We start from the raw sequence: 12,524 nt of genomic DNA, 5'->3' as shown, positions 1-12,524 counted from the left end.
TCCTTGTTAATAAACTTTAATTTATCAATATTAATATATTATTGTATATAATAATATAAATAGTAAAATGCATATCAGGATTTAGAGTACAGATAAAATAAAGGCAAAACAATGCCTCGCAAAACCATTACGATTGAACAAAAACATAACAAATCCTACCTTAAGTCATTGCAATATAGTATTATAAGGTATTTCACTCGCCTTCTTAGGATGCCTTCGTGGTGTAATGGCCAGCACAATCAACGCGTTTCGAGAGGTCCGACGTTCGAGTCCCGGGGAGGGCATTGCTAATTTTTCACGTCTCCTGCTTAAAAAAAATCCCTAATGTCTCTACAGCTGCGCGCGAACTAAAGGTGGTGGATGATGGTTCTTCGCCAACAGTCTCCTGCTTAAAAAAAAAAAAAAAAAAAAAAAAAAAAAAAAATATCCTAATGTCTCTACAGTATGTCAAACTGCTTTCGTATTTGTTGCTAAGAATCGTTTTAATCTACTAATGCGTGCTTTTAGAAGTATTGTGTGGTTATCCATGCGTATGTAATGCTATATTTGAATTCAAATGGATATTATGTATTGGTTTTTGAATTGAAGGGTAAAAGAATATTTATATATATTGAAAGAAGGAATATTTAAGAGTCATATATATTGCGAAGTTAATTCAGATGAGTTGCAGAAATAAAAATAATGGATGATCGGGCAGAATCGTGCAGAAACAAAGACAATACTTTACAGTTATGCTGATAAATGTTTTGAATACTAAGATAGTGAATCTATTTATAATGCATAACTTGAAAGATTATACATTTTTACTAATTTTTAATGCATTAATGTAGTAATTTTGGTTTGCTAGTCAGTAATCTTGGAATTAACAGAATTTCTGTGTTAATTCGTTTTATGTGAAATCCGTTCCCAACTGTTATATTTTCTCTAACACCAAGAGAAATTTCCAGCATTCCTGAAAAGGATAATGGGATGCATACCAGGCATAATGATCTGTTACTACAATATTATTCTAACGAAATTCACTGTTTGAGTTGATATGCTTTGTGATTTAACTGATTTGAAAGTCTGATGATATTATCCAATGATATTTTCTTCGAATTATTTGATTGTAAGTATCGTAGATTAAACTCACCACACTCCAGCGAATAAAGCTTCTTTCTTTCCAAGCCGCGATGGGTTTCTACTCGCTCTTGAGTTTTATATATTTAAACCAAAGCACGAAGTTACAAAGGTAGTTGGAAACATACGCCCCCTCTTATTGAAAATACAATAATAGAATAAACTATGTGAAAACGATCTGTGAATTTTAGATCTGGAGATTAGGCTTTTGAAGTTACCTTATTTAGTAGATGCTCTTTGAACCTTTCTGATGATAATTTAAAAGAACTGAAGGAATTAATCTAAAAGATACTTGTACAGAATTAGTGAAATAGTTTATTGCCTATTATTGTATGCATTTATCATCGTGTAAAATATAAAGAAAATAGATTAGAGAAATGGGTACCTTAGGAAATCAAAATACAGATACAGGAGCATTTTGGAAGTGTTGCTATTTCTTATAGTTTGGATAAAATTGTTCCTTTTTTGAAAGCTTAGAAAATGTCATGAATTTATCACAGCTTTCTGAAACTTGGTGCAATATTACACACAAATACCCAAGATGTTTTATCTCATATGTAAAATAAAAAAATCCGATGTGGACATTACATGACTTCCTTTTATGGCCTATGAAACTGTACACATTTTTTTTTTTTGCTGTACTTCATTTAAATTTATTCCCTAAATACTCAAAATATCTTCATTAAAAATTGTAAAATGGGGGAAAATACTAAACTAAAACACCGAAAACAGTTAAAAACAGGTTAAAACAGCTTTTGCAAGTAAAATTAGAGTTTCTACCCAAAAATAATTACTTCATGCTACGGCTGAGAAGACGAAATTTTCGTGCACTAAAATTTAAAGTCAACATCCCGAGTACAGCGACACTAAAGCTGGTGCACCAACTGACTTAATTCACTACACTACGAAACGTTTCATACGTAAACAAATTTGCGGCACGCTAGGCTTAGCTGCACCTGTTAATAATTCTACACCTATTGCATAGAAATTAACTGAAAGCATAAAAACCCTAAAGGGAACATAATTCAATCACTTTTAAAGTAAAAAATGACAATTTACCAACATATAAGAATACAAAACATAAGTCACAGTGCCCAGTAAGAAGATGGGGATATATCTATATGTTCTCAAATGAATTAAGATATTCTCAAATAATATGTATAAAGAAATATATAAATATGCTAAAAATTCGAATAAAGGATTTTTAGAACCCGTCCTGTGCTACAGCTGTAGCATTGAAGTAGAATAAACTTAAAGCATCTAAATAATTAGTAAATTGGAATAAAAGCAAGGCAATTCCTAACATAAAAATTTCAACCATGTATAAGATAAAATATAATAATTGCAATTATGTAGAAGAGGTTAAATACAATATCAAAACTAATCCAATTAAAGAGAGAATTCATAGTAGAACAATTCGAAAAATAAAAATGCGAAAAGAAAAAATATACAAAATTATATAAATAAAAATGAATCTTCTTTTACTGAAACTCTAATTCAGAACTCATCAGGGGAAAAGGAATTAAAGCTTCGTTAAAGTCGATTAATATGTTTCGTTCTCTTGGTCCATTTGAGATCAAAAACCGGAAAAAGATTTCATCAAATTTTTATTGAAGACTTTAAAATTCATTATTTTTTTTACTTCGAGCTATAAAGTAAAATTAGTCAGCAGTAGTCAGCAAACTTAAACAATTAAACTTATTCTCAAATGATTATCACTTCGTTTAGTACATACAATGAAACCTCTTAAGTTTAACACCTACAGTTCCATAGGATTTTGATCTTCAGAGAAGGCGGTTGCCTTAGAGAAATCATGCTGAGTATCGATGTTAGTTTAGATTTTAGAAAAACTCAACACATACGGAGGTTGTTGCATGAGGTATGTGATTGCAATGATAGTGCTCAGTATATTTACAAAATTAAATTTTAATTGTCTTCCGTTGCCATATTCAGAAAAAAAATGGTTATGCTTAATCAGATCGGCTACCGTAATCGACGAAACAGTTGCTTAATTTTAAATAAACTATTTAATCTTTTTTTGAAATTTCTATGATCCTAATAGTGCTGAATTGCTTAAGTCATTCCACAAAATATGTACTTTTTCCAACGAATGATCTATACATTTCTTTTAGAATTCAATTTGGAGTTTACCCTGAAATTATGATCATCAACCATTTCTAAAAAACTTTGAAATGGGCAAAAATTTCTTCGAAAAATCTACAGTTGAATTCAATCATTTAAGTGTAGAAATACGTCATACTGAAATTCAGCATGGTTTAAAAAATTACTAAGCATGTATGTATTTTAAGTGTTATTAACCTATAAAAGACTTTACTCTTACTTTAAATTTTTAGTTAGATTTGAGTTCTTAAAATGTAAATAAAAAACTGAATTAATAAACGATGATTCTGAAACGAACGATGATTTTATGAATGATGAGTTTTCTGAAATTATTATTTTCCAGCAGATAATTATGAATAAATCTGAAAGTACAAAAAACCTCAAATGCTTTTTTAAAATCAAATTAATTTTACAAGCCGTTTTGAGAAGAAGAAATATACAGGAAAAAAAGTGCAACAATTTATGGCTTCAAATCTATACTAAAGTTGCGACCAGATAGATGTTCTTAATAGATGAGAGATATAGAGAACATACTAGGCCAGGGCACTGTATTGACTAAGGTCTGGACAGCACGTGTAACATGAGGTCGTGCATTATCTTATTAAAAGACGGCTTCACACAGACCTCAAATATAGGGCACGGAAACGGACCTTAATATTTCAGAAATGTAACGGCTAACACATTACCCACTAGCCGAACAAGAGATGACCGGTATGTGTACACAATGACACCCCATACCAATATGTCATGTGCTGTATGAGCCATATAATGATGATAAATGCACACTGGCAACTTTAGTTATCCTCGATGCTTCCTCTCACACAGATACACCCATCATGATGCTGTACGTAGAACTGGGATTCGTCTTATAAGATTACATGGTGCCCCTCTTGCGTACTGTGTTGTCGTTCTTGGCTCGCCTATTGCTAACTGCAGTTTCAAGGGAAGCCGCAACAACAGACCCCGTGCTGACAGTCCGTGGTGCTGCAGAAATCGTCACATTGTTCCTGTGGACATTTGTCGTCCTGAACACGAGCCAGGTTCCTGACTCAGGGTACGAGACGTGGCTGTACGATCTCGCAAGGAAGATAGCATATCTGTCCTCTCGTGGGTTAGTGGTTTTCGAGGCCACTAATAAGATATGCATGGCGTTCTGTATAGACATCCTGAACCCACCGATTTCTTATTCGTTTGTCAATCATGGGATCCCAACCAACACGAGCAACAATGTCGTGGAACGATAAATCGCATTCTCAATAAACTACGATCCTGCCGCGGTCGATTTTTGACACATGCTGGTAGGAATTTCTCCTTTTTACCTGAGGCGTAGCACAATATACAAACAACCAACGCTCAAATGCGATTTACAAATGACAAATCTGTTGTGCAGTCATCCAAATTATACATAATGTAGCTAGAACACAGAGTAGCTTTATTCACGGGTGGTTTCTGCGCATTCGCTGGAACGCTAATCATTTACTCCTTCCATGCAAATTTCGTCCACCTTCCATACTAATTCGGCGTTTGTTGCTCGCTAACTTGATGGTATATTAGTATTAAAGGACATCAGTACAAAAGCTAGGATGCCGACACAGGATGTATCTTTTATCACACTAACCCTTCATTGCTTGAAGAAAATAATCCTAGCTGCTGGTATGGTAATCACACTCCATATAAGCATTTGAAATGTGATTCTAAGCCTTTCTGACTAGACGCGTAAGCTCATCAGACTGATGGAAACTTTATGATCAGCATTTCAAAGCCGTTTTCAATCTTTAATTATTACCCCGACATAGAAATTCTGGCTCGAATCCTGTAAATTAATTAAACATTTTCATGAAGTTACATTAGATGAGCTCTGAGAAATACACTAGATTGATTGAATTTTTAAAATCGTTATAGGCGGCTGGCCAAACAAGCATCTATTAAAAAAAAAAAAAAAAAAAAAAAAAAAAAAAAAGGTGGTGGTGGGAAGAAAGCAGCCGTAATTTTATGGCACTGGCTAGCTTCCAGAGGCGTGCATCTAAGAGGAGTTTTGAGTACAACCTTATTTTGATCTCCAGTGCCTTTTTTAAGGTAGAAGTATCACGACGATTAAAAATTATAAGGACCACACAAGTCTAGTTTGACATCACAAGATGAAAAATTGGTTTAATGGTGTTTTTGTGATTTATTATTTTTATACTTAAATGAGAACGTTTTCCATAAAAAAGGCTGGAAAACGTATTTGAAATTAAGTATTTTGTATGAAAAGATTATTTTTTTTGTATAAACTAGTTTCATCTATATCGTAAAACGTGAAATGTCGTTTAGTATTGTTTTTCTTCCGAAAAGTGATTCAAATTGGAAAGTCATACAAATTTAATTTAAATATTTTTTTAAGCAGAAAATGCAAAATATATCAGTTTATCTAAATTAGTCTTTTCTAGATAATCTGGAAATCTTAACGTTTCTTAATAAATTTTCTTTTTATTAAAGTAACAATTTATTGAACTCTTGGCGAGGTAGCTAATTAAAGTCATGATAGTATAATTTCCAACTTTGAGATTCCATATACAATGTTCTCAAAAAATCTTTGTTCCTGTTATACTGTTTCTCTGTTTTCTAATTTCATGACCAACAGATTTAGGTGCGAATTTATCTCTGATGAATAAACATATGAATAGTTCTTTTTTATGCAAAGAAAGATATTATACATTACTTTATAATGCAAGATTTGTTATATTCAGTTTTCTGTTTCTAAAATGTCCACATTTCTTGAACATAAAATTTTAAAAATGATCAATGTGATTTTATCTCTAGATTTCTGTGTGATGATGAAAAAAATGATGGCATCTTAGAGTCACAAATTTTGTCCCTAAATTTAGAAGAAATTCTTAAGATTTCTTTTCGTAAAAGCCTTCGAAAATTGATCTAAATCAACAAATCCTATCACAAAAATTATATTTGTGAATTTTTCACTTAAAGGTTAATGAACTTTCTACATTTAACTTGTTAAATCAGGGATTCCAAAATACTGAAGTTTGCGGTATTCTAATTAGAATTTTTGTTTAAACTCTTAATCTTTAATTGAAGTAGAACATGTTGTTAGGAGTAATTTAAATTTTTGTTCAAATGAATACTTTCTCCATTACTAATTAGTTTATTTTACTGAAGATGATATTAATAGCAAATAACATTAAGAGAATATAATTTACTATTATGGAAATCACTAAAATAATTTTTTCCTTAATGTGACACTTACGATTGATGCTCAAAGCGCAAATGTTTGAAAACAGACCTTAAAACTGACAACGAAACAAGTATAAGGTATTTCTCCCGCCTTCTTTGCATACCTTCGTGGTGTAGTGGTTCTGCACGCGAGGCCGGTATTCCAGAGGTACGCGGTTCGATTCCCGGTAAAGGTGAGATTGCTTATTCTTCATCTTGCCTGTTACCAAAAATACCTAATGTCTCTACACAAGCATTAAAATTATCGCAGATATATGTTATTTACTTTAAATTCTTTTTTCAATGGAATATTATTAGTTTAATGAAAAACTATTATTAAGTTTTAAGGATTAGTTTGACTGTATATGAATCAGACATAATAGTTTTACAGTGTAGGTGTTATCTTTTAGTCAGGAAGCAGCATGATGCCAGAAAATTATGTCATAAAATGCACAAAATTTTATATTCATCATAATAGTAGGGTGTCATAAGCCTTGGATGAATACGATAGATTTAGAAATGATGAAAATGTTTTTGAAATTTAGTTCAACTAAGCTGAGAGACAAACAGCTGAAAGAAGACAAAGGCTGAGTAGAATTCTGACCTTCACACATAAGAACTAAGTATCTCATAACAGTCTTCATTAAATCACTTATTTCCCAGATGCACTATTAATTACTTCCGAGTTTAAGTTAGATATTAGGTTGGTTACTTTTTTCCTGATGTATCGACTGACGCTAAAGAGAAGCCTGCTTGAGCACTGCCTTCTACGTAGAGCCTTTTTTTTTCTTCTAAAATATCTCAGGCTCATCTCATATATAACGTTACCACATGTCCAGGTAAATGATTTCACTTCTAAAATGTAATATTGTTTATAAATATTCCTTCCAATTTTATTATTATTGCTTAAGAAAGGATATGGCGTACCAAAGATATATTACAGCTATTTAATCGATTATGGCAAAGTACGCGAGGACGTGCAGGCCCCCTAAAGGGAAAGGAGGCTTTTCTGGAGGATTTCTTAAGGCTTTATTCAGAAATAAAGTAAAGCATTTCAAGGCTATTTGCCTAAGAAGAGAAATGCCTTTGGCGAACTTTTTAAAAGAAATTATGTCGTATCTACTTGCCATATAAAGAAAGTCGGGAAAATTCCCATGCAGCCAACCGTTCACTGAGATTCATAACCTGACTTAACAACCAGTGTTCAGCAATCTTATCCACTTGACCACTGCAGGACCAGAGAAGCGATCAAGATGGAAGATTTGAGGCTAAAAGCGAACTATATGGCTATTATTATTCAGAAAATAATTTTTTGCATAAGAAACAGTGGGAAGTATATCTGAAAAGGATTAATCCAAAATTCCGTGAATCGTCACATCAGAGATCTCCCAAAATTGGTTATAAAACTATAATAATTCCACGAAATGAATTACTGCCTTGTTTTTATTTAAAAAGATGCCTCATGAAAACGCTGATACCTTGTTAAGAGTACCGCAAAATTCGTTTCGAAAAAGCCTTCGAAAATTGATCAGTAAATTCTATCACAGACTTAATATTCGTGAACTTTTTACTTAAAGGTTAAAGAACTTTCTATACTAAACTTGTTAAACTAGGCATTCCGAACCTTCTGAAGTTCGTGGCACTCTAATTATGTTTTAATTTTTAATTTTAAACTGAAATAGAATACAATGAAAATCGTTTAACACGAAACTGAGGGGACTGAAATATTTTTTCGTGTTAAAGGATATTGGAAAATATATATATATATATATATATATATATATTCAACAAAATTAAGTTTATTGGAGTATATTTTATTTACTTAGATATGTATATAAGCATGTATTTAGTAAAAAATCAACGAAGCAAAAACATCCATAAGAACTTAATGAAGTTTAAATACAAAAATTTTAAGTTTTTTGAAAAACAAAACATTAATTATGTTTTTAGAAAATAATTTGATATTTTTCTTTGCATTGTCTTTTTTAGCATCAAATTTTTAACAAATTGTTCAAGAAAAAAAAACAACAAAAGTCAAACAAAAGTTGTTTGACAAAAAGTCAAACAACAAAAATCAAACCTCTCGAGTACGCGCCAAGTGCGCTACCTTTACACAACGAAGGTATGCTGGAAGGAGGAAGAAAATACGCCTCCTTTAAACATGGAACCTTATAAGAGATAGACTATCCCAGTGGACGGGGCGCGCGTCACCGACATGTGGGCAAGAAAGAGTAGGGACGATCTGGTTTACTTTAACCCTGATGAAAGCTATGGCGTTTGTATCACATAACGCTTTTTAATTATTAAATGTGATACGTTGTATAGTGAATTATGAAAGCCACAGTTTTTTCCAAATAAGATTTACTATATCTCATTAAAGCACTTTTTACTACATTTCGCGCATTTTTTTCACGCGTAATTCTTGTACAGACATTTTTACTTTCGTAAAACTCTAAGCACAAAATTTATGAACTTAATTTTGCGTAAAAATAAAGTAAAATTAAATAAGGTTGATAGTACGCAATGCTTTGAAATAAACAAGGTAAAATTAAACAAGATCTGATAATTTTTTTTTTAAATTTAATGAACATTTTCAGGCAGTGATTTTCTAAACTATAATAACATTACAAACTGCCATATTTATTTGATTATATGATCATTAAATTATTAACATTAAAGTGGATTAGTTATTTTAATAATTCATAAAATTCGGAGCATAAAATTTTCTGAGCGTAATGAAGGAAAAAAAAAAGATAAAATAAAATCTAGAAGCACTCTTTTTTTTAAAGTTTTGTGTGTTACCTATATTTATAGAAAATCATGTCCTTTGCCCGTAAACCACATACATTTGAAAACAGCATATCTTTAGAATTTCCGCACTGGAGATAAAACTGTTATTTTCTGTACAGTGCTCGCTCTGAACTCGTTGAGTATGTTAATCAAAAATTCGTTAAAGTTTTACAAAATATGAAATAGATTAAAACAAATTCGAAATTCGGCCGACCAGATGCTTATGTTCGAGTGGAGGATTACATTATTAAAAATTTGATGGTTCTAGATACTGTCGTTTTTGTCACTGTGCGAGAAACATACATGTATTCATGCAGATTCTTCATTATTTCATTTCTTTACATATAATACAGGGCGATAATATTTGGTAACAACAATTTGCAAGAAAACACGGACATTTATAGTAAAACAGCGCAAAATGCCGCCTCGAAACTAACAGCCTTTCTAGGTTACCGCCCCTTTGGGCTAATAAATTAAATTAACAGTAAATAAAAGAAAAATCTTATACAGAACTAAAAATAAATTAAAAAATAATCATTATAAAATACAAGCAAAATTAATTATTACGGTTAAATACAATTTTAATATTAGAACTAAATGTATAAAAATTTTTAAGGAGTCAAAATTCTTTATCACTCTGATGTATTATGAAATATAATTGAAATAAAATTCCTTTATAGAAATTGTGCTATAATACTCATCTATAATTTTAAAAACGCAGTACAATTTAGAATTTTAAACAAAACTTTCAAAAATTCGTTTTTAAATATTTTAGTATTTTTTACTTATTTACACCAATAAAAAGCATAAAAATTGCAAGAGAAAATTGCTTGTTTGAAATTTTCTATTAGTTCAGATTTAAAATATTATTTTCTAAAAGTAGTAGTTACAAATTTCCTTACAGCATAGGAAAAGCTAAAAAAAAATTCCAGTCCTGAAAGCATGCAATAGCTTTATAATTATTTGGAACGTTAATGATGCTTAATAAATATGCTAAATTTTTAAAAATCAATCTCAATTTCAAAAATAAAAATATGGAGAAATTCTAATTTGTGAAATGAGGCGCTACAACCAGCTTTCTCTTGACAATTGTACACGCTGCAATAGGCAACCAATGTTAAATTTCTGCAAGTCGTCCCTACTCCTCCGGATGTGATCAAGGTGACAGCCGGCAACGCCTCAGACAAGGGAGAAAACGCGTTTGGGTTAGTCTATTTCTTATAAGGTCCATGCCTTTAAAAGGGGCAACTGCGGATTAGGGGACTCAATTGCCAAATCCTGGTTGTCCACCACTTTTTAGTTCGGGCGCCACTCTAGAGTCATTTGGATAGTTTAAAGCAGGAGATGTGAAAATGTGCAATGCCCTTGCCGGGATTCGAGTCTGGATCTCTCGAATACGTGTCAAGTGTGCTACTCTTACACCACGAAGGCATGCTGGAAGAAGGGAGAAAATACGTTATATAAATATTGTGGAAATAACTAAAATATTTTTGTTGCTTAATCTGACGCTTGCGATTGATGCTCAAAGCTCAAATGTTGGATAACAAACCTTGCAACTGACAAATTAATGAATATTAATTTTTACAATAGAATTTGATCAATTTTCGATGGCTTTTTCGAAACGAAATTTAAGAATTTTTTCCAGATTTAAGAGCAAATTATAAAAACAAAATTAATCATAATAATTAAGCATAGAGCAAAAAAAGTTATTCATAGTTATTTAGTAAAGTAACATTCTTAATTAAATATACCTGACAGCATAAAAGTATGAAGCACATCTCTTCAAATTCCGCATTAAAATTAGCATCTATTGTTGCTATATTGTATTAAAGCATAATAAATGCAAATAATGCATCACTTACCAATTAGAGTTTTTCTCTTACAAGGGACATATAAAAACTTATATTTTGCATTTATTGCTTCCCTTCATCCATAGGGATGGAAGTATTTTTTTAAAAAAAAAACTTTAGGACTTCATTTTGACAAACTCTGATATCTAAAGAAGTGTCTATTTCCGATATTTAGAGAAATAAAGCCTGTATTCACTTTTCCGAATATTTTATCGGTAGCTGTTGAACAGTGTTTGTTCTAGCACAGGTTAAAATCGAATGGGCAACGATTTCCGTTTGATATTTTATTTAAATACAGACACCTGAAATGCGAAGTCTAGATACTTCGGTCAGTTTCTACTGGTCAAGATCGGTCAGTTTTTTCCTTCTTTGAAGGAAATCAATGCTTTAAAAGAGGTTCTACTGAATACTCTGCGTTGGAGGTTTGCCAAAACTTAGTTTCAGGCGAGATATTGAGAACGTTGGAAAATACGATACATCTGTCAATGTCCACTGTTAAGACAATCTAGCTCTTTAAGAAAAATAAAAACGTATTTGCATTAAAGCTTATCTTAAATGAGATTTAATCTTTAAGCTGAAATATTCTAAAGCTTTAACTTAAGCATGGAATAAATTTAGTATTAGCAAACAAATCAATATCAGACTTTACATTGCATTTTAAATTTTTAATTAATTTAGCAATGGAAAATTATTAAATTAACCAATATGGTGATGGTAATACAGTTTTCTGGCACATAATCTTGAAGGTCATCATAGTCCTAGGACGCGGTAAAATTGCATACATGTAATTTAAATATAAATGTTATTATGAATGAAAACCATATTTCTTGATAAGATACATCGATATCCTAAAAATTACATTAACAAAAAATGACAGAGATGATTTGATGACGATAAAACAGCACACATATAAAATACACGGGTTAAAATTCATTAAAGGTAAATTAAAGTAAATCGTAAATTCCTATCTGTTTTAACAATTGAAGTAATTTAACATGAGTGTATTTCCCTATGAGATAATTAAAGTTAACTGAACTGTTTTAAAATAGATATGGCTAATGTTATTAACATACAAACATTGAGTTAAAATATACTATACAGATAATGGAAGACTGCAATTTCACAAATCGTTGCAATCCAGCCTTAAACAAATATTGATGGTTACCTATTCTCAAACGAATCAAAAGAACGTCTTTCCCGAGATTTCTGATTGACTTCTAACTCTCTACTCTTGGTTTTACTATTTGTAATTTATTATTGGTCTGCAAATTTCACAGAGCTGCCATTGGTTCAGAAATTTTTGCTTCATGACTCCTTTCGTGTTTACAATGGGAACTGGTCTACTGCACATTTCAGCTTCAGTTTTTGTTGTGATGTCCGCAGTTTAGTTCCCTTTATACATGTCTGGAAACTCAACAGAAAAATATATGATAG

The sequence above is a fragment of the Stegodyphus dumicola genome, chromosome 6 (genome assembly GCF_044657685.1).
Source record: "Stegodyphus dumicola isolate Sdum_Otavi_A_Nest chromosome 6, ASM4465768v1".
In the NCBI taxonomy this organism is placed as follows: domain Eukaryota; kingdom Metazoa; phylum Arthropoda; class Arachnida; order Araneae; family Eresidae; genus Stegodyphus; species Stegodyphus dumicola.
The sequence above is the reverse complement of the archived record's forward strand: the minus strand, read 5'-3'. Positions refer to the sequence as shown.